This window comes from Leopardus geoffroyi, chromosome C2 (assembly GCF_018350155.1).
Source record: "Leopardus geoffroyi isolate Oge1 chromosome C2, O.geoffroyi_Oge1_pat1.0, whole genome shotgun sequence".
Classification (NCBI taxonomy): Eukaryota; Metazoa; Chordata; class Mammalia; order Carnivora; family Felidae; genus Leopardus; species Leopardus geoffroyi.
The window spans coordinates 27,153,156-27,177,093 of NC_059333.1; the positions used below are offsets into that span (position 1 = coordinate 27,153,156).

The 23,938-nt window shown below is 36.2% G+C and overlaps 1 long non-coding RNA gene across 1 annotated transcript in view; it reads right to left on the reverse strand.

The window, feature by feature from the left end:
- The window catches only part of LOC123610698, a 392,464-nt gene that overhangs the window by 138,167 nt on the left and 230,359 nt on the right, over window positions 1-23,938 (reverse strand). The window contains exon 4 of the long non-coding RNA XR_006718253.1: window positions 1,458-1,502. This is a non-coding gene — a long non-coding RNA (uncharacterized LOC123610698). The remainder of the gene's footprint in view (window positions 1-1,457; window positions 1,503-23,938) is intronic.

A 23,938-nucleotide genomic window follows, 5' to 3' on the forward strand; every position in this document is an offset into this window, starting at 1 on the left:
AGTGGCTGGAAATAAATCTTTTTCTTTGAAAGTATAGTTGACAACCTATAAAAATTAAATACAGTCATAAAACCTCAATGATTTATGAGAAAATGATACAATGCTCCATCACAAAGGCTGAATATGGAATATAACAGCTGGAAAAATGAAGAATTTCTTTAGCTTCCGCCACTACAGTATATCTCGGTTGGTCTCACCCAGAGCTACACAAGATATTCTTTCCCATCAGTGAGGCTTGCTGCTTGTTCTTCCCTCAACCAAACCACCAAAAATAACATGCTCTTCCCATATGGGATTAGAGCCATCACACATTTATTTTACATTCCTTGTTCTACTGCATCCTCATTGCAGTTCAACAAGTGGGCAAGAAAGATATTACATGCATTTGCAGATGAGGAAACAGTATTCTAGAGGCACCATGCTTTGCCAGCCACAAATCGCATGAGCAGTGAGCAAACTATTGTGTACAAACACACAGCCAACACAAGAGATCATGAACAAAGGTATAGATCCATGCAACCTGCTGTACCGTCTTCAGGAGAACTTGCTGACTCCTGGCCCACTGGTGGTTATGTTATTGTTGTTTTGATTTTAGTCTTATGTCTTTAATTTGCACTGTTCTGTCTCTTTTAAGCATTGAGCAATTTGTCTCGAATTTAGCAAAAAGGTACTGGAATGTGGGAGTGGGGGTTGACCTACATCTGAACGATTTGCATATGATTCACCACAATTAAACAATTGGGTTTGAAATAGCTACAATTAAGCTATTATCAGAGAAGTATTTACTAGACTAGAAATTCTAAATTTATCTTCACATAGGTCCTAGCCAAGAAAGGGACCACCTTTTCTGGCGCTCATATTAAGTAAAGCTAATAATGAAGTAAATTCTTCCAAATTAATATTTATATTACTAAATCACTGATAGCTAATTATACTTGTGGTTACTTGGTTGTTTCTTCAAAAATTATAGGCTTAAAATAACAAGAAAAATATGAAATTAGGGTAGACAAAAGAATCTGTTTCTAATAATATATTACATGTATTATTATACACAAATGTACATATTAAAAAACTGCCTTCTTGATGTGTGAAAATTGTATATGATATGTCTCACCACCCTAAAATTATGGAGAGAGTAATATAAAAATGTAAAAGAAAGACTAAATTCTGTCTACCGTAAACATAAATTATAATACTATATTATGGTATTATACATAGTGGTATGTATATTATATATAGTGGTATGTAATAGTATGGAAGAGAAATTCAAACTGATGATTAAATACTATGTGTTGGATGATTTCAAGTTTAGGAAACAAGTAGATGTAACAAACTTTTCGATTATTCAGAATAAGCAACATCAATTCTAGCTATGTCTGACTTGATAAATAAATTATTGCAACACAGCTAAAACAAACACAACATATTTTATAACCAGAAAAGTTTCTTTTTCCTACCTTTACAGGTGCGTGAATATTTCTCTGATTAACTTCAAGAATACCCTACAAGAGAAATAGAACGTAGATGAGATAGAGAAGAATAAAACATCAGGATTGTTTGAACATTATAACCAACACCATGTTAGTGGTCTCTTTGCTGGGTGGGGGGGGCGGTCTTTTTTTTTTTTTTTGAGAGACAGGGACAGAGCTTGAGCGGAGCAGGGACAGAGAGAAAGGGAGACAGAATCCAAAGCAGGCCCAAGGCTCTGAGCTTCAGCACAGAGCCCAATGCGGGGCTCAAACTCAGGAACAGTGGGATCATGACCAACTGAAACACCCAGGCGACCCCCCTCTGGGGGGGCGGTGAGAGCTATTTACTGTGGCAAGGCATTGACTGTTTCATCCACAAATACACATGAATCTGGCAACACTGAAGGTGACATAGTGCACACAAACATTAAAGACATGTGTGGATGGAGCATTTTTGCTATCTGTAGCGTGTGGATGTAGTGATTAAGACTCTTGTTCACAACTATAAGCCAATTTAGTAATTTTACTATTGACAGTTGGTAAACGTGGCAAGGAAAAAGTAAAATTACACCATATGGCTAAAATGAAGAAAGACAACTTACAAAACTTACAAAACAAAGACTTCCAGATTTAATAACATCTTTTTTTTTATTTTTTTTAAACGTTTATTTATTTTTGAGACAGAGAGAGACAGAGCATGAACGGGGGAGGGTCAGAGAGAGAGAGGACACAGAATCTGAAACAGGCTCCAGGCTCTGAGCGGTCAGCACAGAGCCTGACGCGGGGCTCAAACTCACGGACCGCGAGATCATGACCTGAGCCGAAGTCGGCCGCTCACCCGACTGAGCCACCCAGGCGCCCCAATAACATCTTTTTTTATGCAATTAAAAATATAGGTACTAATTGTAGTCCGTTTTGTGCATATGATCTCAAGATTTCAGCTTGGAATAAAATCAAGTCCTACATTTTGGAGATTTTAGACAGATGTTACTTGGCATAGGAAATTGCTATAAGGAAACTCTGGTGCCTATCATTAGAACAGAACTGATATTAGAACTAGAGGTCAGCTTAAAAATTAACGGGTACAGAGGCATCTGGGTGGCTCAGTGGGTTGGATGTCTGACTTCGGCTCAGGTCATGCTCTCATGGCTCGCGGGTTTAAGCCCTGCTTCGGGATCTATGCTGACAGCTCAGAGCCTGGAGCCTGATTCAGATTCTGTGTCCCCCCTCTTTCTCTGCCCCTCCCCCATTTAAGCTCTGTCTCTCCCTCTGTCTCTCAAAAATAAACATAAAAATTTTTTTTAACTCAACTGGTGCAACATCATCACTTTACAAAGCACAGAAAGGTTGCACAGCTAGCTCAAAGCAGGACGAAGAGTCCTCAATACCTTATACTCATACTCATCCCACAGCATTACAATATTTAATTCTTTGTAACTTTCCAGGATTGGAAGGAAGTAGAGAGAGTGGGATTGCGTATTCTGCTCTTGGTAAGTTCCATCTCCTTGATGAAGCTTCATACTCCTGCCTGAATAAATGACCTGTGTCATCAATATGTATTACATCTACTTCGTTCAAAACTTCTTTCCTTGCTGAAGGGAGATACCAAAGAATCAGATGACAGGATTCTGTTCTTAAGCTGCTTACAAATCAAGGGGAGCAAGCAGGAAAAAATCAAGAGAAAACGCACATGAATAACACCACTAGCTGGATAGGAGAGAAGCCACCCAGTAGTACTTCACATAAAATCTGTTTTCTAGGCAGCATTCAAAGAAAATCTACCATTGCTCTTTAACAAATGCTTTCCCTTTCTGAACCAACCTGTACTATCATACATAGTCATAAAATCAATCCCCTTTGCTTTCTGGCTAGGCCTCTTTTTTTTAAATATACAATTAACTTGTGATTCTTAATTAATACAATATAATTTCAGTAACAGCAACAATTGCTTGTTAAACCATTTCTTGTACATGCTCTCGAAAGACAATAACCTCTGGCCCAGTTTGTTTTGAAGTTAGCAGTAACCTCTATATCTTCAGAAAGTTCAATAACAGAATCAATATTACATACACACAGAATCCACCTCTGTTCTATCAAGACCTAGAATTTTAAGAGACTGGGACCTGAGAAAGCAGCAATGAATCAGCTGTGGGGATGTTTTCTTGTGCTGGAATTGCAGAAACAGCTTGCTTGTGCCACGATGGAGGCTCACAGCATCAGTAAGATACCTGTGCCCTTGCTGGACAAACCCAATGATTAATTCATGCTTCCTTTGCAGAATTCAAAGGATAAGTGCCATAAATGTAAAAGTTGTATCAGATATAAAAAAACACATTAGATAAAAGATGTTTCCAAAATGAGAGATTTAAATTACTTGAGTATTTGCAGTAGATCTAGCTAAAGTAGCTAGTGACTTTAAGAAGATAAAGCATTATTTAGTAAAAAGATGCCTTTGCTGGATTTTATAATTCCAAGTTTTCAATTCTGCTTAAATCATGAAGGAAGAATGCCGAGACAACTTTTTTCGTGCCAAAGTTTAAGCAACTTAATCCAACCATATTTAAGAGAAATAAAGTCACAGAATAAATTTCGAAGAACATGTTTCTTTGAAATTTCAGTAATCAGTCAAGTAGAAAGTGGTCCTACATTTTTCTGCAAGAAGCCATATGACTATGGTTCAGCCGTCTTATTTTATAGAGATACAAATATAAACACAGACACATATAGACACCATAGTGGGTGGGCACAATTGCATTGTATATAAGCAAATATAGTTAAATATCGAAATATACACTTCTGTCCATTATGTATTTTATGTTCTTAAATATGCTTGACTAAGGACTAGAGTTTTGGCTTCTTAATATCTCTAAAATCAGGTAATTATGGTAAATAAACATGTCTACAAGCTTCAAAGCGACATACATGGTCCCAATGACTGCCAAGTTAAGGCAAGATTACCATAATGTAGAAGGCAGGATTTTGTAGACAGTTGGAGGACAAAGAAGTAAGTGTCAAGTTACTGTTTTTAATATAAAATTAATTAGAAACTCTTCTTGCTCTTTGCTCTCCTCTTCTTCCACTGAAGAGACTATTTCTTACTAAGATGCTAGCACAAACACTTAAAAGATCTCCTGTTTTAGAAAAATCCAATTTAAACAACCAAGAGAATTTAAAATATGGTATAAATGTATTTAAGCTTTCATTCCTAAAGGCTTTAGTTCTTTCATCAAAATAGGAGGTCACAACAAATGTATATTGTACAAAGAGAGCAAGGTGTTCAACGCATTTGAAGAATAGGAGCACAATTAGACGTTAGCATTTCTACGGAAGCACATAAGAAACACCAACTTGGTTTTGTCTAAAGACAAACATACACCTCTAACATACAATAAGAATGATCTTCATAATGGACATTACAGAATTAAACTTAACACATTTATTAAAATAAAATTTAACAGTATCGTTAAAAGCTTTTTGATTGTCTACATAAGTCCTCTTATTTTACAGATGTATAAATGAATTTGACATATACTATAATGTCTGTGAGTAAAGCCTAACTTTATTATCACAGCAGATGTTTTATTTTGATTTCCACTAAGCTTAGTATAGCCATTTTAGGAAAAGCGAGCATTAAAACTGTCATATTTTTAGCTCTGAGGCTCACTTCCAGTCTCTCTTCAGGATTCACATTAAATAATGTCCATTACTAGATTCTCTGCTAGTATGTTTTTTCTTGAAAACCTATAGTCTTCTACTTGCCCAACAAAATATAAACACAAGATTAAAATATAAAGCTGTATTTGATAATACTAATTTTTTTGACCTTAACTATTCACCAAGCATGATATTTCTTCATAAGAAATAAATATATTGTTTCCACCTGGCCTCTTACACACTCCATTTTCTCTTCTGTTCCCACAGTTTGAATGGCCCCAGTCTACACTTTGAATCCAAGTTTGGGGTAGGTGAGGGGTATGTTGGTGTCTAAGTTTTGGTCTGTTTAATAATTACATCAGGAAGTTGTGGCTTAGTTAATGGCACTAACAGATTCTTCTCACAAAAGGGGATAAGACCCAAAGCTTTTATGGTATTATAACCCTTTCTACTTCTTAACAATCATAAGATGATCTAAATCATTATAAAGGTCACTCCTGACCTTTCAAAAGTCAAACTTCCTTGCATGGTGCTAGATAGCATGTTTTGAGAATAGTTTCAACAGTAACTTCATGTCCAAGGAATTTGATAAGGCCTTTTTCCCCACAAAGGCTCAATTGGAGAGAATGATATGACTGGTTTTCTGCCAAAAGACCCGCTGTAGAGAGATTGATCTCTAGTGATCTTTTTTTTTCTTTTTTTTTCCCACCAAGTGACAGTTGGAATATGCCCATTAGGATGGTTCTAGAAGTGTTCTTAAGCAACTTGTAGAGGCCCAGCTGAGGTCTTGTCAGTTGATCTGAGAAAAGCGGTGAAGGCATCCCAATGACAGACTGTCAGACTGTCATGTTTGATACCTTTCTGGAATAAAAATCTCCACGCAAGTAAAATGTGCTGTACTTTAAAATCACAGTTCCAGGAAGTGGAATTTTGAGCTATGTTTGTTATATACATGACAAAGTAATTTTAATGCCATTTATTAAAAACACACATGCACATACCCTCTTTAAATGTACTTTCTTTTGCAATAAATGAAATTCAAAGTATTTTATTTCTAAAAATATCTCGACATTTGTTTTGGAAAATACAAAATAATTGATGGTTCTCATTAAGGGAAGGTTACATCTAAAATAATAAATTTTTGTTCTTACAGAGCTTATAAACTACCAAAAGTAATTAATTTGTAAGCAAACATATAACATGACAAATGGTGGTAAGTGCTATGAAGAGAAATAAAGTAAGGAAGTGGGGAAGTGAGGAGTTGGTGGTATGATTTTAGATAAAGTGGGAAGATTAAAAAAATCAGGACGGAGAAGAACACAAAGAAAAGATCACACTGGTTCCTAGAGGTTATCATCAATCACCCTGGTTCTGCCATTATGGATGTTTGAGCCTGAGATTCTCCTTCATGTCACCATGTGATCTTTCCGTAAAATGGGATAACAACATACACGGCAAATTTTTGTAGCACACAATTGATTGCAAAAATATTATATGTAAATATCTGGAAATAAAATACAGTGAATATAGAGAATGGACCAGAAAGGAACTCAGTGAGCTGCATTTCACTTAGGCCACTTCCACATGTTAGTTGAAGCTCATTATTATTATTTCCATTTCATAGATAAGAAATAGATACTTAAGAGGAATAAGTAACTTCATAACATGGGAAAGACCATAGGCAAAGGCAAGGCTTTGATCTGGGTCTCTGTCACTGTGAAGCCCAGTTCCTGCAATGCCACCTTACTGACCCTCTGAAGGCTTAAACACAAGGTTCCTTCCACCCTCATGTCAATTCTCTCAATCCCTAATATCTAGTGTAATAATTGCAATACTTATGTTTCCATCATATCTTAAAAGTCTTCAAAACATGCTCCTTAATTACTTAATGTCACTCTTATAAAAGTTCTGGAGTAGGTGTTATTCAAGAAAGTGAAGGCAAAATGGTTATATAATCATTATGTCACCTCATCTAATTGTTAGTGAGAAAGGTGGCACTAAATCTTAAGTTAGCACACTATGAATCCATTTGTTTTTCTACTATATGGTACTGCATTAAATTTGAGTTAGAAAAGTAAGGGAAAAGCTCTTCAAATCAGAAATGCAATTCTGTTTTTTCCTTGGGGTTAACCCATGTGGTAACAAATAAAAGAATTAAAAACTAAGGTCCCCCATTTTCTGATTTTAGCATTCCCACACTTTATTTTTCACAATCTTATTTTACTCATCACTTTGTTCCCTGGCCCCAAATAAATTAATTTAATCAATTCTAATCTGGGGACCTATAAAGTTATACTTACTCAAACTTGGCAAATTCCAATTAATTGTTTATATTATCCATGATTATCTTAAAAACAAATGTCAATATTAGCTATACGTTGTTTTCTTTCTCAGAATTCCTCTATAATTACAGTCTCGATGCAATAATTTGTTTTCAAGAATAATTTGTTTCCAGTTTTAGATGCTCCAAAGATTAAGGTTTAATAGTCTACCATGACCCAGAATGATAATTGGTCTTGTTTTGTGATAAATTTAAGGTGGTTTAGTCTTTACGGTGTCCACTTAAATAAAATCTAAGTTCTTATGAAATTAATGCCTAAGTCAATAAATCACTTAAGACACTGAAGAAAGTTGGCAGCTCCATTTTCTACAACTGAAGAGAACGGGTCAATAACTTCATTTGACTAATATTCACTTTTTCTATATGGCAAACAATGAACTTCATCTGTCTAAGAAGTATATCACTTAAATTTTGTAGAAAATGATAAAACACTAGGGGAATAACATCAAATCAATGAAAAATTTCAAAGTCAGAAAAGTGCTCAAGATTCTAAACCAGTCCTTTGAAATTACTTGACATCCTTTCATACATTCATATACGCTCATCAAGAGTTCATCTTTATCACTCTTTCCACGTCCTCAGCAGTAGCAAATCACTTACAATATGTTTCTTAGCAAATCACTTACAGTATGTTTCTTGGACAGAAGACACACACTACCTCAAAAATCTTAAGTTTCCTTCTCACTGATACTTGAATTTTAAATCCCTTTTTAGCAAATGTACAAAGTTCCAATTCTCAAATGACACTGCAAAGGGATATTTTTTGTTTTGTCTTCTTCAGCAATGAATACGCCCCTCACATAGTTCTTCTGTCCTTTGCCTTGGACTCCTTGGCCTTGAAATGTTAGAAGCCTCAAATTTGGAGAAAAATCATAAATATTATATGGATACAATAGGAAACTGGAAAATGGCATATAAAAAGCTATTCAATTACACAAAACAATTTTTTTCTCCCCATTTAATGAACTAGTGAGTTACTAAAATTCTCAAAGCCATTAAAATCAAGGTGATTACCCGATCTTTCTCAAAGATTGGCCAATGTTATCAAAGATAACATGCAGGGGGCGCCTGGGTGGCGCAGTCGGTTAAGCGTCCGACTTCAGCCAGGTCACGATCTCGCGGTCCGTGAGTTCGAGCCCCGCGTCGGGCTCTGGGCTGATGGCTCAGAGCCTGGAGCCTGTTTCCGATTCTGTGTCTCCCTCTCTCTCTGCCCCTCTCCCGTTCATGCTCTGTCTCTCTCTGTCCCAAAAATAAATAAACGTTGAAAAAAAAAAAAAAGATAACATGCAGGTTGCTGAAGGTGCAGAACAAACTGACAGACAGATCTCAAAATATCTAGCCAGTGAGCTCATCCATAGATGACTACAAAATTTCTCCCGTGTCTAGACTTCCAGTTCTCCGTGTGTAAAGACGTGTCACTACTATGTCTCCCCATACCTAGCATTGAGCCTGGCAAATGGTAGATGCCAGCTTAAAATTTCTTAAATAAAAATTCTTAAGTTCTTCAAAATGCAGATTTAATCCTATACTCCTACTCATGCTTAAAATCCTTCAATGCCTTTCCATTGCTCTTAGACTGAAGTCTAAAATCCTTAACAGAGCCTACAAGGACCTGCTGGTTTAGCAACTACCCAATTCTCCAGGCTTGTCCCACATGAAACTCCTACTTTACTGTTGGTGCTAACCTGGATTTTTCCAGGACTTTGTAGACACTAGGCTTTTTCCCACTGACTGAAGGCATATGCTTTATGTAATTATTTTACAAATACTTCAAAATGTATAGAAGTATCAAAACTTATAAAGCAAGCTGTAATTATCCAACCAATATTAAATAGGCATTACCATTATGCCATGCTTGCCTCAGTTATCCTTTTTTCTCTAGGTCTTAAAAAAATAAAATAGAACATAGCTCATTACCTCATTTTATTCAGGTGTCTGCCCAGAAAGAATTTCCCCTACCACTCCACCTGAAATGGCATCCCTCCCTAGCCTTTCCATCTTGTTTTGCTTTATTTTTCATAGCAATAACTACCACCTATTACATAATCTATTTATTTACTAAAATGTTTATTATCTGTCTCCTTTTCTAGAATGTAAGCCTCATGCTAAATAAATACTTTTTTGTAGCCTAAGTTCTACCCAACACATTCCCTGTCCCTTCCAGTGCCCCCCAGATAGCCATAACAGTCTGAGGTTGGCATGTATTTTCTATGTGTAGTTTTTACCTTTCCTATGTGTCTCAATAATAAAGACACTGCACAGCTCCCTTCCCCTTCTTTTTTGCCTGATGTTTATCCGTCCTCCAAATTTTAACTGTTGTGCTACTTCTTTAGACAAGCCTTACTCCACTAGCCCATTTATTCCTTTGCACTCCTTCTTTTCAATACTTGTGACAGTTAACATTTTCTTTTTCTAACTCCCTGTGCTACTAGACCGTAAGCTTCATGGAGGTGGGGTCAATTCTGTGTTGATCATTCCTGGCACATTGTAAGTGCTCAGGAGACACTAGGGAATAAGTGAATCGAGCAGCAACACAATCCAGAGGAAATGATTCCTTGCTTACTAAGGCCAGGAATCAGTCATTTCCTTGGCCAGATTTTTCTTCTCCATTTTCCTACAAATGAAGTTGTTGGCCTAGCTAACATGAAATAAGGATAACAGGGTACTATTTCTCTTTGTCACACAGACATTTTCTCCCTGCAATGTTTTGTTATACTTCTGGAGAGCCTGCCATTTGTCTCTATGAATTGGTCAGTGCCCATATTGTTTCATATTTTAAGATAAACAACTTTATTTCAACACATTCCAAATCTAGGAGTCACCAAGTTAAATTCAGACACCAAAGAGAAAAGTACTTTGTGGTATTTACTGATGTTTCAGTGAATCAAGTGGAAATATTTCAAATTGTTGCCTCATGATTCTCAAAAACATTCCATATAAAATATGAGATCCAGTTCACCTACGTTTCTGCTCAAAAGCTCATATAATACTGGATTAAATTACACAGCATGTGTACTTTGAAACTGAGCCCTTTTTCCTCTGGCCTTTTTTTTTTCTCACATTCTTTCCACAGAATGTATACACACACACACACACACACACACACACACACACACACACACACACCCCTTGATTAAGAATTAAGGCTCAGACAATATGGAAATATCTATATTAGCATATAATCATTTCTATTTAGTTTTACAAAAAACAGACAAGTAAAAGTTCAACAAAACTTCAAAAATTTTTTTTGATTGAGGACTCTAAAAATATATTTATGTAAGAATGGATTTTAATAGCAAATTTCTCCAGGTCACATAGAATTCTTATACCTACTTTCACATCTGTGAAGTTATTTCTTTAGCTTATTACTAAGAAGAACAGAAAAGTAATATGAATTATGTTTTCAAAGTATCTTGAAACACTTTTATTAGATATTCTGCAACCATATAAAAGCAAAGCATGTCTCTAGGGTGAATAATTCTTACATTGCACAAACAATCAAGTAATATGTATTCTTTTTTTTTTTCAACGTTTATTTATTTTTGGGACAGAGAGAGACAGAGCATGAACGGGGGAGGGGCAGAGAGAGAGGGAGACACAGAATCGGAAACAGGCTCCAGGCTCTGAGCCATCAGCCCAGAGCCTGACGCGGGGCTCGAACTCACGGACCGCGAGATCGTGACCTGGCTGAAGTCGGACGCTTAACCGACTGCGCCACCCAGGCGCCCCAATATGTATTCTTTTAAACATAAGCAAAGACAAATAAATGTAAAAATGTATATAACTTTGATATATGATGTACAATACTAATCCATGACCCCCCCCTCCCCCATGATAATTTAGTATTTAGGAGCAATTTCCAAAAAACAAGTTTGCATTCTCTGATGTCATCAACTCAGTCATTACTTAAAAATATGTATTTTTGGGCTACCTGAGTGGCTTGGTCTGTTAAGCATCTGACTTCAGCTCAGTTCATGATCTCACAGTTCATGAGTTCGAGGCTCACATCAGGCTCTGTGCTGACAGCTCAGAGCCAGGAGCCCACTTTGGATTCTGTCTCCCTCTCTCTCTGTTCCTCCCCTGCACATGCTCTGTCTCTCTCTCTCTCTCTCTCTCTCTCTCAAAAATAAAAAGAAACATTAAAAAAATACATATTTTTCCAGAAAATTTACTTAGTGTTCCTATTATATACCCAGATGTCTAAAACTCATATTCCTACAGAAACCCAGCAACATAAATTAATTACATGCACTAAGGTGAACTGTATTTGGCTCTAGAGTGTGTATCAGGAAGTTGTGACTTTGCTTTAAAGAAAGATGAAAGCATCTCTGACGTATACCTATTTTTCCACCATATGCAGCAATACTTTTTTAATTAATTAATTCATCTTACATAGTGTTTGCTTATACGCAACTTATTGTTTAAGGTGTCCCAAAGTTGCAAAGAATAATAAACCCATGTTTCTGTTTCAAGGTGCCTATCATCTAGTGGATTAGACAAACTCATAATTGGAAAAATGATAACTGAGCATAGTAACGGCAATGATAGACAGAGAGAGAGAGATACACAGGGTATTGTGGGAACATGGATCAGAGTCATCATTTCTCACTGAAGACAGGAAGTGAGTGAGAATAAGCTGGCTCTACAAGGACAGGTAAGAATTACCTGGAACTGGAACTGGCAAAAAGTTGGGAGTGTGAAGACAAAGTCTCCTGACAAAGAGATCAGCATAATCAAAAGCCCAGAGACAAGAAACAGAATGGTGTAAGAAGGAAATTTCTATCACTGAAGTGTTACACAGAATCTGAAATACGGACTGGTTAGAGATGAAACTGGAGAATTTGACAAAGGCTAGATCATGGATGACCTTATGTTGTAGTAAGGGGTTTATCCTAATCGTTATAGCAAGTGAATTTACTCTTATTGCCAAATTTTGCATGATGTAACTAGGTGGCTTAGTTTCTGTTTTGAGAAGGATTGAGAGGAAATATTAGGACTTTTTAGAATAGAATATTTTAGTTGATTACTAAATTTTCCATAGATTTGGGAATGGGAAGTCATGGCATTGATATGATATTTCCTTTCCTTGTTATACACAGCTGATGTCTTTCAATATATGTGTGGGGTAATATGTTAAAAGGTTTCTTTTTAATTGTAGATTATTCAGGAAAGACATGGAGTGGAGTGGAGTGGAGAGGATTTTGTGGTATTTCAGAAAAGAGAGGATGAGAGTTCTATACCAGGGCAGTGGGAATACACAGGGAGAAGAAGGAAAGTTTCAAGAACTCTTTAGGAGGCCATATTGGAAGGAAACAGATATGGATGATGATGTTGAAGGAGCCACAGATGACTCTCCAGATTCAGGTTGGAGAATTGGTTCCTTCTGATGCACCACCTAAGATAGAAGGTATAAGAGCAAAAACAAATTTGGAAAGAAAAATGCTAAGATGTGACTTTGAGATTTAAGATACTGGTAGAGCCAACCTAGAGGGCAGTGAATATGTGGCTAAGGTAAGAAGTTGTTTTGTTGGAGATAAAATTGGGGGAACTATCAACATACTAGTAGGAATTGAAATTATAGAAATCAATTTGCTCACCTAGAAATAGTGTTTAGGGTTTAGGGAGAAACATCCAATAATGATAAGTAATAGTGTTTGTAGGAGAAAGGAGCAATGGAGGGAGGAACAGTGAAAGATTAAGGGGAAAAAAAAGAATGCGGAGAGTCAGAAGTTAACAGAATTTCAGACAGGGTGGTTGACCAAGTCAAATGCACCAGAGGAATCCAATAAAGACTCTTATGACCCTTGCATTTGGCAATTTAGAGCTATGAGGTGACCATAGGGTAACAGAGTAGTTTCAGTAGAATTATAAGGGCATAAATTATATTTAAAAATTAATTGATAAACTTTTTCTATATTTATTGAATAAATAAAAGGCTATGGTTTATTCCTTTACATATAAGGCACAAATAAATATTAATTTGAAAATAAACCATTTCTATACTATTTTAGATATACAGAAAAATCAATCACATTTTAATTGAAATATGTATGAGTTTCAAGGTGCTTAGAGTTTAGTGGGTTAAATTCTAGATACAAAGGTGCTCTATAAGAAATAACTATAATTATTATGCATTTTTAATGACTTATTTTTACCTATTGTTATTCACTTCATTATCATTGCCTTTTGCAAATATTTATCTAAATTTTAATTTCTTAAAGAAGCATACAGGATGTATTCTTTTATATCACTGAAAAAAGCATCTTTTAAAATAAATTAGTAGTCGGAGATATTTTACATCATAAGACATCCTCTTTGAAATGTTATTTAAACATGAGCAATAAATTTAGGGCTTTGATTTTGTATAAGGTGTGAATCACAGGTCAAAATGTGAGAAGGTAGGGCAAGTTAGGTTATTCTACATGCAAAGCTTATAAGGTGCCAAGTTACAATTGTACATAATGGAGTCCCTTAACACTGTGTCCAGCGGTGAATTCTTCAAATATTAGGGACTCTCACAACGTGACTATGAGAAGAAAATTCTAGATCTGTGATTTCTAATCCAGAAAGCATAGTGGGCTTACCTGGGAGTCTTTTCCAAACAAGCATGCCAAGGACTCACTCTAGACCTACTGAAGCAAAATATCCAGGAATGGGTCCAAGGTACGTGCATTGTGAGAGGCCCTCTGAGATAACGCTGATGTTTGTATGTAGGTAAGAATCACTGTCCTACATGGGAGTGACGATTCCTCAATCCACAGATAAGCCCGCCTCCATTTTAATGTATTCTGCTTCAATCAAATGTCATAATGAACACAGAATTACTCCTGAAATTCCCTCATCAACCAGAAAAATGAAACTTTTCACCTGTACCAGAAAAGCTACAAGGTGGCCAAAAGACTGATATGGATTTTCCACTTCTCCGTTAGGAATTAGAGATCCTAGGAGTGTCACTGTTAGGTTTCAGCTACTTTTTCTAAAATTTCAGTTTGTTACCTTCTAGGCTTTCCCATTAAACCAGGGTTGATGGGGTGGTACACTCAGATAAACAAACCAAATCACAGAGTTTCACAAGCTGGACTTAGAGTAAACGAATTTAGTTAAAACCATTTCAGTCATTTAAAAAAATTTTTTTTAATGTTTATTTATTCTTGAGACAGAGACAGAGTGTGAACAGGGGAGGGGCAGAGAGAGAGGGAGACACAGAATCTGAAACAGGCTCCAGGCTCCAAGCTGTCAGCACAGAACCCGACACGGGGCTAGAACCCACAAACTGTGAGATCATGACCTGAGCCAAAGTTGGATGCTTAACCAACTGAGCCACCCAGGCGCCCCAAAACCATTTCAGTCATTTAGACACATGGCGCAATTGTACGAACTGTACATAAGTATATAGCAATACAGTTTCAAAAATCAGAAAAATTTTGAATATCACATGATTTGATTTCAAATGGCCAAAATATTTAAATGACTTCTTAGTTATGCCTTTCCTTAGCCATACTCCTCCTTTTTCAAATAATAGAATGGAATCTGAAATAAGGTAGAGATGAACACTCAGCAGAATGTCCCCTATTCTCTCCCTCGGCTTCCTCACTTACTCTCTCCCCATGTAAAATGCCAGACCTCCTTTGCCTTCAAATGTGGCCACTAGGACTGTGCCCTTGAGAGCAGTGATCGGCAAAATGTGTGTGTGTGTGTGTGTGTGTGTGTGCACACGCTCATATGTGTGAATGTGCACAGTGGGGCAAATTTCCCTTCTTGATGAAGGAAGCCTGCAGTCCCAGTAGTAACAGACAGAATAAACTGCTTACAGTATAATTATTAAAGGGAAGGAGGGGAAGAGACAGGAAGGGTAGAAGGGAGAGAGAGAGAGAGAGAGAGAGAGAGAGAACTTCTAATACGCTGGCGTTTTTGCTGATTCATAATATGTTCTAAGATTTTTACAAATGTAATCACTCAGTATTATTTTTACCATGTTTAATTAGCAAATTGTGCAATTCTTTCCCCATTGGTAAAGGAAAATGGAAAATATAATGTAGGCATCATTAAGAATTGATAAACAGAGAACTGGGAGAGCTGGTAAAAGGGAGCTATCTCCTCGTCTAGGAAGACAGATCCCACTGCTAAGAAAGTAATGCTCCACTTCTTGCTTTGGTGTAAATGGCAGGGACAGACAGCTGCAGAGCTTTTTTGAAATATCCATCCTATTTCTACTCCAGCTTCCTGCCCGCATCCTCAAGAATTACTGCCTTAAGGAATCCAATTTCTCCCAGAATTATCTGTCCTTACATACACAGTTATCGAAGTCATTAAATGATTCTTCCCTGGTGCTCCTGATCCACAATTCTGAGAACATGGAAATCAAAAATCAGCAAAGACAAAAATGATGGTCTGGGTAAATTTTAGACTCCCTTGACCAAAAAAAGGGTTGGATTTACTTAAACATGTATAATGTGTTCCCCAGTAACAGAATAAAAAGAAACTGTACGAAGCTTGTGGAGGAACAATTTACATTTTACATATGTAGTGATTGAGGCTGGCAAATTGACTTTAAAGTTGGTAAGCCCATTCTCATTGGTTTTTCTCAACGGAACCATTCTCTTGCTCACTTTGATTCCAGATTACTAGCCTCCTTTTCAGCTCCTTAACATAATTTACTTACTCTGAGTCTAGACCTTTGAACATGATATTCTCTTTTTCTGACAGTCACTCACAACCAATTCATTTACCCTGCATGTATATACTGAGCACCTATTATATGAGGCACATTTCTAGGCGCTGGGAATGTGTCCGTGAAAAAAGAGGGGTACCCCTGCCATCATGGACTTGTATACCACAACTAGGGGTGGAATTATTTCAGGATTTCTCAACTTCAGCGCTATGGACATTTTGACCTAGATAATTCTTTGTTGTGGGGTCCTGTCCTGTGCAATGTAGGATGTAGAACAGTATCTCTAGTCTCTACCCATTAGATACCAGCAGCATTCCTCCAGTTGTGGCAACTCAGAATGTCTCCAGACATTGCCAAAAGTCTCCTGGGAAGAGCAAAGTCCTCCCAGTTAAGAAGCACTGGGTCACTCACTAGCAACTGTCAGGCATTTCAGATTTTGTATTTATTGTAGTAATTAGAAGACTGTCTTCTCCCACAAAGAGACACCTGTTCTCATAGAACACAAGGTATGTGTTTTTATTTTCCCCTTAATATCCCCAGCTTCTAGGACAATAACTAGTAAACAGTAGACACTAAGTAAATACATTTTAAGGGCCTGAATGATTAATCCAATTGGCAAACGGTTTCCTTCTCTCAAGCCCATTAGATGTTTTTATGTAATCCATTAGCTCTTCTTGCTTACCCCTTCAGCATACTTATTATACTGTATTATAATTGCCTTCTCATCCCTCTCATCCACCATACTGATCATTCCTTAAGGGTAAAGAATGTGTCAGGTCCATCATCATTTTCTTACTTCCTAGCAGCATACCTGACAGAGAAATACCTAATGAATAGATAGATGAATAGCAACACTGATAATTACTAAGCATTCAACCTGGGGCAGGCACCGACTTAGCTGATATGCTATACATATTCCATTTCCTCTTTACAGGAAATTTGGAAGGAAATATATAATCTCCACTTTCATAGAGCAAGAGCCTGAAACTTAGATATTAAGAAACATGCCCCAGGCATGACATGTTACAGTTAGAATCTGAACTTTCAAGGTCTGATGCAAAAATCCAAAGCATTACTCTGACTACATAGGTGGAAATTTCTTGGCTGTGTCTATGAGAACTTGTAAGTAAATGAGTCAGAAAATGGCACAGGAAAAGCAATCCACTTTTTTTTTTTTTTCAAATGAGATTTGAATAACATTTCAAATTACTATCTGGACCCAAGTAGTTTCAGAAGAAACAAACAAATCACTATACGAATGAGATGGTTTCCTGTTATCTAAGTTTTTTGGGTGGGCAAAACACTTTCACTTGAAAGTTAAATTTACATTTCATAAATACTAACCGTGGAATGCCAATTTGGTCCAAATTAAATCTTTTAAGTCAAATTTACATTTGTTTAGCTAATAATAGTCCTGCCACGTAGCACTTTATTCTGGAATCAACCGTAAGTTTGATTATACAAAGATAATTTTTTAATCTTAAAACATTTGTTTTCAAGCACTTCGACAGACTGAGATGTTAAGAAACGACATGGTTTTGAAATCTAGCGCTTAATAAACCATTAAAAAGCTCACAGGTTACATTTTAATAATTAATTCTTAAGTGATTTTCCCATTATTTGGTCCACAGTTACATTTTTTTGTAGTGACTGACTTTATAATTATTTTCAATATGCCTTCACTTCTCCTCCAGCCACAGATTAAAACAATACGTGCATACATCAGACAAGATTTTTATCAGTTTTATAAGAGAACCAAAGACTAGAGAAAGAAAACTAACAATTTCTGTCTACAGAGAATGAATTAAAAGGTGGAATTCAAAACATACATTTGATTTTTTGATTATTAGAAGGAAAATATCATAAAGCAGGTAATCTAATGCAATGACAATGTCTCAAAGGTGGGCTTTACATTTTTAGAGCATACTCATTTTAGTGTATGTGCTGCCGAAGCGAGCACAGAGCATACTCATTTTAGAGCATACTCAAAGAATCTTACAGAATCTTTACAGTTCTGAAAGTTAGGTTTGGTTGCAATTATTATTTTACATGTTGTTGCTGAGAAATCTGAGATTTATATGACGTGAAACAGATTTCCAAGTTCACTGAGAGGGTAAATGGACTCACTTGAAGCAATTCACATTCTCTGAATGTCAGTTCCAACCTAATGTTTAACCACACCTGCTGCTTTCTCAAATGGATGATTATATAGATAGTACCTAAGAAAAATGGGGAGAATTAAGGGCCATTAGGTTAATATCCCATCCAAGTTCCCGTCTTATGATGTTGTACTTTCTTGGTGTTTATTCATTTTCCTTTTTCTCAAAATGTAAGCATTCACGTCTATGACTGGTTTTGAAATTACTAAATAACGGTTGTTTTTAATTTTAACACAGTATAAGTTTACCAATTTTATTTCACAAAAATCAATGACCCTATTTAAAGGCAACTTAAACTTCCCACCAGAAATGCCTTTATAAAACTACAGCTCTTCTAACTTAAGATCATCACTAGAAGATCGTCCTTGTATCTTCTGCAGGGAGGTTCTTTTCTGCTGTGACAGGAAAATTTATTGCAATCTACCCATTGCTCCAGTTTCATCTTCTTTTTATTAAGTGATTATCTGCTCAAATTGTTTCAATTACTTTCATTGCCTGGAGCAGTGGTTTTCAACTTGCATCTGCTCAGAATGCACCCGAGGGCAAATTCATCCTCAGAGTTTTCTCCCATTAAAAAAAGAGGTGCCAGTACTGCGTAGTTACAAAGCCAGGACTTATGGAAATTCCTGGGCTCTAACTTCCAGAGGACTTTGTACACCTTATCACTCAGTTAGCATTTACGTGTCTAAGGCCTGATATTTATTAACATTTTGAAAACTTAATATTATTTCCCAACATAAATATAAATTATCAAGGTTAGAAACCTTGTTATATTTCTTAAGCAGAAGACTCAGCACTAATAAATATAGTCGGTGCTCAGTAAACATTTGTTAAGATTAGCTAATTTGGCCATAAACTGATTTAACCAAAATGAGCTGAAACTCTCTCCATTTAAGATCAGAATCAGAATTACAATGATCAAAGCATCATATTATTTGCTACAAATGAAGTTCAGTTTCATTCAGATCATTAAAACAAACCTAATAAATTCAGTTCAATTCCAAATAGACTAGAATCCAAATAAGTGTTTACCAAAACATACTGTTTTAGGACATAAGAGAAGTGTAAGATGGAAAATAAAAGAGTCTGGGACTCTCACAACATCCAGTTCCCCCTGAATGTACTTGGCAATAACAATGGCAGGATGGAATTTCCATCCAGGGCATTTCTATTCAAGGAAGAGCTCCCCACTCATATCCCTTTAGTAGCCTTTGCAAAAATTATGAGAAAAATGATGTTTGATTTTCTTCTCACCCTAAATTCAAACAAAATACTTCTTTCTCTTTGTTCTCTTTTCTTGTTGGGAAAAAATTAAGGGGGCGGGAAATGTTGACAGAAAAAAAAAAAAAGATTTTAAGTCGGGAAAAAAATAAGTACTGTATCATTCTTTTAAGTTCTCCTGTTCCCTCAGTTTGTTTACCTGCATGCGTGCATGTATACACACACAGTATATATTCCTTTCATATATATATGTCATCAATACATGTTTAATAAACATGGCCAAAATCTTGCTTTAACTGCTATCTGAGTTATAGTCTGGAAAAGTGGAAAATATGTGAATCTATTCAGAAACACTTGAATACCACAAAAAAATGCCTTTTTATTGATGAATTAATATCAAATATTCAATCTTTAAATCTTCTTCAACAGTTGAAATATAGAAACAGATACAATAAGAGAGTGCATATTAATCTATATTGATTAAATTGTTATAAAAATTAGCTTGATTCAAACACCATTGGAAAGCCAAATGGGGAAAACCGTGACAAAAAATTAAATTCAGAGTTCAGATTAGTCATTTGAATGCAAATGACCTAGTTTATATACAGACATACACATATAGAGATGTAAATACCTAGATATACTTTGTGTTCTGAGAATGATTACTTATACACAGGTTATATAACTGCTCTATACTGAATTGTCTGCTTCCAGTATTTTTTTAATAGTCTGAAAAACAAATGGAAATGAAAGCACTGCAAAACAGACGTCCTTAAAAGAGTCTCCATGGGACATCTGGCTCAAGCCCTTACTTTAGAAATGAAACTGGGATCCAAAGCAGTTTAACTGACTTTCATTTGAAACCTGAAATATAAATCCATTTGTGGATTCCATTTCTAATAAGTGAGGAGTCTGGTTGGCAATTCTTTAAATAGCGGTGTTATTTACAGCATCATTTCACTGAAAGAGATGTCCTTCATCTGCCTGGCAACTTGTTTGCCAGAGTCATAAGGTTTCACCAATGCTAACTCCTGTCTGTAGTTTTTGCTTTGTTCCTGTGCCCATTCTTCAAAGGCTTACTCAAATGCTACTCCTTCTTAATGATGTCTTCTTTGGTCATCCCAGCTGGAAGTGATCTTTACTTCCTCTGATCCCCTAGAGCAATTATCACATTCTGTCTTGTAATTCAACATGGCTTAGTAGGAGTGAATGGATGGACTCCGAAGTTAAGCAGATAGGGGTTAAAATTTTGGTTTTGCTGCTCACACGCAAATAAAAGGTAGGCATGTCAGCTTCTCTGAGCTATAGTTATGGACAAGTATAACTAGTTCATTTGTTTTTACCCCTCCTGCAATATGGTAATGAAACATTAAATTGCTAGAGAAGTTTTAAATCAATATGTCACATACACTTACAAAATATTTACTAAGTATCTTCAACATACCAAATACTGGACTAGACTTTTTCAAAATAAAAAAAGTCACATGGTCATTTATATAACTGTATTTCCTATCTCCCCAACCAGAAGATTTGCATCTTCAAAAGAGGGACTACAGAAATTATATTTTATGTTCCATGATGCTACAGGAGGTATTTGACAAATAGTTGAAAAAATGAATGGGTGAATAAATGAATGAGAAATCAAATTGATTATTCCTCTTTTTTAAAACTTGATCAGCAGGTTGTCAAGAAGTATTACAAAGTGTTTAAGAGCTAAGTATTCTTTTTGCACAAGAATGAACTATTTTTGTTGCTAATGTTAATCCACCTTAGATGAAAAATAAACTTGTTCTGTAGGTGTAATGAATTTAGATCTTTTCCCAAGGAATATACATTTGATTCCTTAATAATTTCACATGGAAGTTGTTAAAGGAAATTAAGCTTCTATTAAAATTTCCACATGGACTGAATGTTTGAATTTATAAATGTAAATAGACCTGCAGAATTGTTCACTCAATGGGAGAAAACACGATTTCTACTACTACCTACATTTATGATTTATTTTTCTCATATCAGCATATCATAACTCCTTCAATACCCAAAGCCATCTAATAACTATGGATAAATTACAAATGTCTGCCAGGGCCTGGCACAATGCTTTGCATATTTAAATGCTTCAACACTCAGACCCCACAACCATAAAGCAGTGTAGTCAACATAGGCAGATTCATCTTTATGATGGGTTTTATTTTCTAAAAGGGTTAATGCTCAAAGCATCCTTTGTTTTGTGACAAGTATAATGTGAGGACCCTCAAAACCCTGATTTATCATTGCTCCTTTTTTTTCTCTTTCTTTCCTGGTGTTATTTTTTAAGTGCTCGCGATCCACATTGGATAAAAAAAGACATTTGAGGTCGAGAGCCGTGGAGGTTCAGGGTGGGAGGGGGGACGGCTATTTTGAATCTTGTGACAGTGAGGTTTCGTTCACTAAGGAGCTCTCTGTGGGTTTCTGGCATTGTAAGTGTTTTGTCTGCTTGCAAGCGAGCAGCTGATGGATGGGGAAAATGTTCATTGATTTGTAGTGCCTGCACTGCAGCCAACCAGCACTAGAATGAGGTGGTACCATCATGAATCTCTCAACTATGCATATTTATATGCAGCTGCTGTACTTCTAAACCTCCAGTGAATACAAAGTACTTGTGTGGCCACCAGTTCACACAATGCCGTCCTGCCGCATGCTCTGATTTAACTACTGTATGGAAGAATAGACTTGGGGGGCTCGGTGGGATATAGAAAGGAGAGGTAAGCATGGAGGGAGAAAAGACTCTTGCACAATTCCTTTTTCTTAGATAGTCAAGAGAATGAGATGAATGTGGGAACAAGTAGGGAACATTCTAATAAATGCTTTACGTGCTCGAATCTCAAGTTCTAAAATTGATTAATGGAAACGGAATCCTTTTAAAGATGGTGTGTTCAGTGAGCGAAGCTTTAGGACTACATGATAATGATGTGGTTAAAATATGCTGGCACCATTGAAATCATCATAGCACTGAGCCGTGTGTATGAGAAAGTCCCTCCCCTGGGGAAACCACAGCTTTAGTACGGAGAAATAGATGAGATGCTATACTTGATGGGGGGCGGGGGGAAGGGGGAGAGGGAGAAGGAAGGCGAAATAAAGAATATTTAATAGCTTTGCAAAGAAAATTTAAGTCAAATGAAAATACACCGTTGTTAAAAAAAAAAAAAAACAGATGAAAGAGAATTCACTGTAAAATAGAAAATGGAGCAGGAGGGGTGGTTCGGAAGCAGGACAGCTATAGGGCAAGGTTGGAGAGCTGACCGCTTAGAAAAGGCGAAGGGGTACACCGTGAGCTGGAAAATGAAATTCAAGGGATACAAGAAACAAAGAGAAAAGAAGAGTCAAAATGAGACTCCTTTCTTTCAAATAGCACACAAATATTTACTTGCGACATGTAGGTATATATTTAGAATTACAGGGTTTAAATAGTTTTATAAAAATGTAGTTTTATTGGGCTGTAAAATATGTGGCACAATAAATCTGAAAGGCTGGAGATTTTAGATGTGATGAGTACATTTCATTTTCCCAGCGTTTAAGGAAAAAGAATTAAAGAGGCAAGAAAGGAATTGAGGAAAATTGAAAATCACATAAAACTAACAGATACTATAAAATTTTTCGTGTTCATAAAGTTCTGAAGGCCAGATTCAGGTAAAAGCTACCGACAACAATAGTCCCACAGTGCATCTGACAGAAGTTCATTTTATTATAAGATTAAGGCTCAGCTCCAATATAAGCCATATCAAAGCAACATCAAATGAAAAGTCAAATTCAGTATCAGGGTACAGTTTGATTCCATTATCAAAAATAAGCTTTATGCTTTTCCATGTAGAGTTAAAGCACTAATTCAGCCCAAATTGCAGCTGCTCTTTTGACCAGAACATAAAATGGCCTTTTTCTAAATAATTCTCTCTGAGTTTTCCAGGCAGGGTGTCAAACCTTATCTCCCACGGGTCTAGGCAAGATGGATCGAATCTTGAAAGTTATAATGCCAGAGCATAGTCAATGTTGGTATTATATTCCAGTCATTTAGCCTTTATTAAACATGTTCAGGTTTTTAAAACAATACCCAAAACCTCAAAATTGATTAGGAGTTTCTCTCTTCTGGCACAGAAACACCCTTATAATACAGTAATATTAGACTCTGGGCTAGCAATGTACTCCACCCAGTGGTGTGTCAGAGTAAAAATGCCTTTTATAAAAGCTAACTCTGACCTAATTTCTTTCCACTTTTCACCCCCTAGAGTGGTACAATGTTAGATAAACATGTGAAATGTAACATGAACCTTACTCTTCAAAATGACAAAGTAGGAAAGGCACATTACCATTTTTGAAAGACCATATCTTCCAAGTTTTCAATTAAAAGTAAGTAAAATCTTTAATACAGCTCTCATATAAGGATTACAAA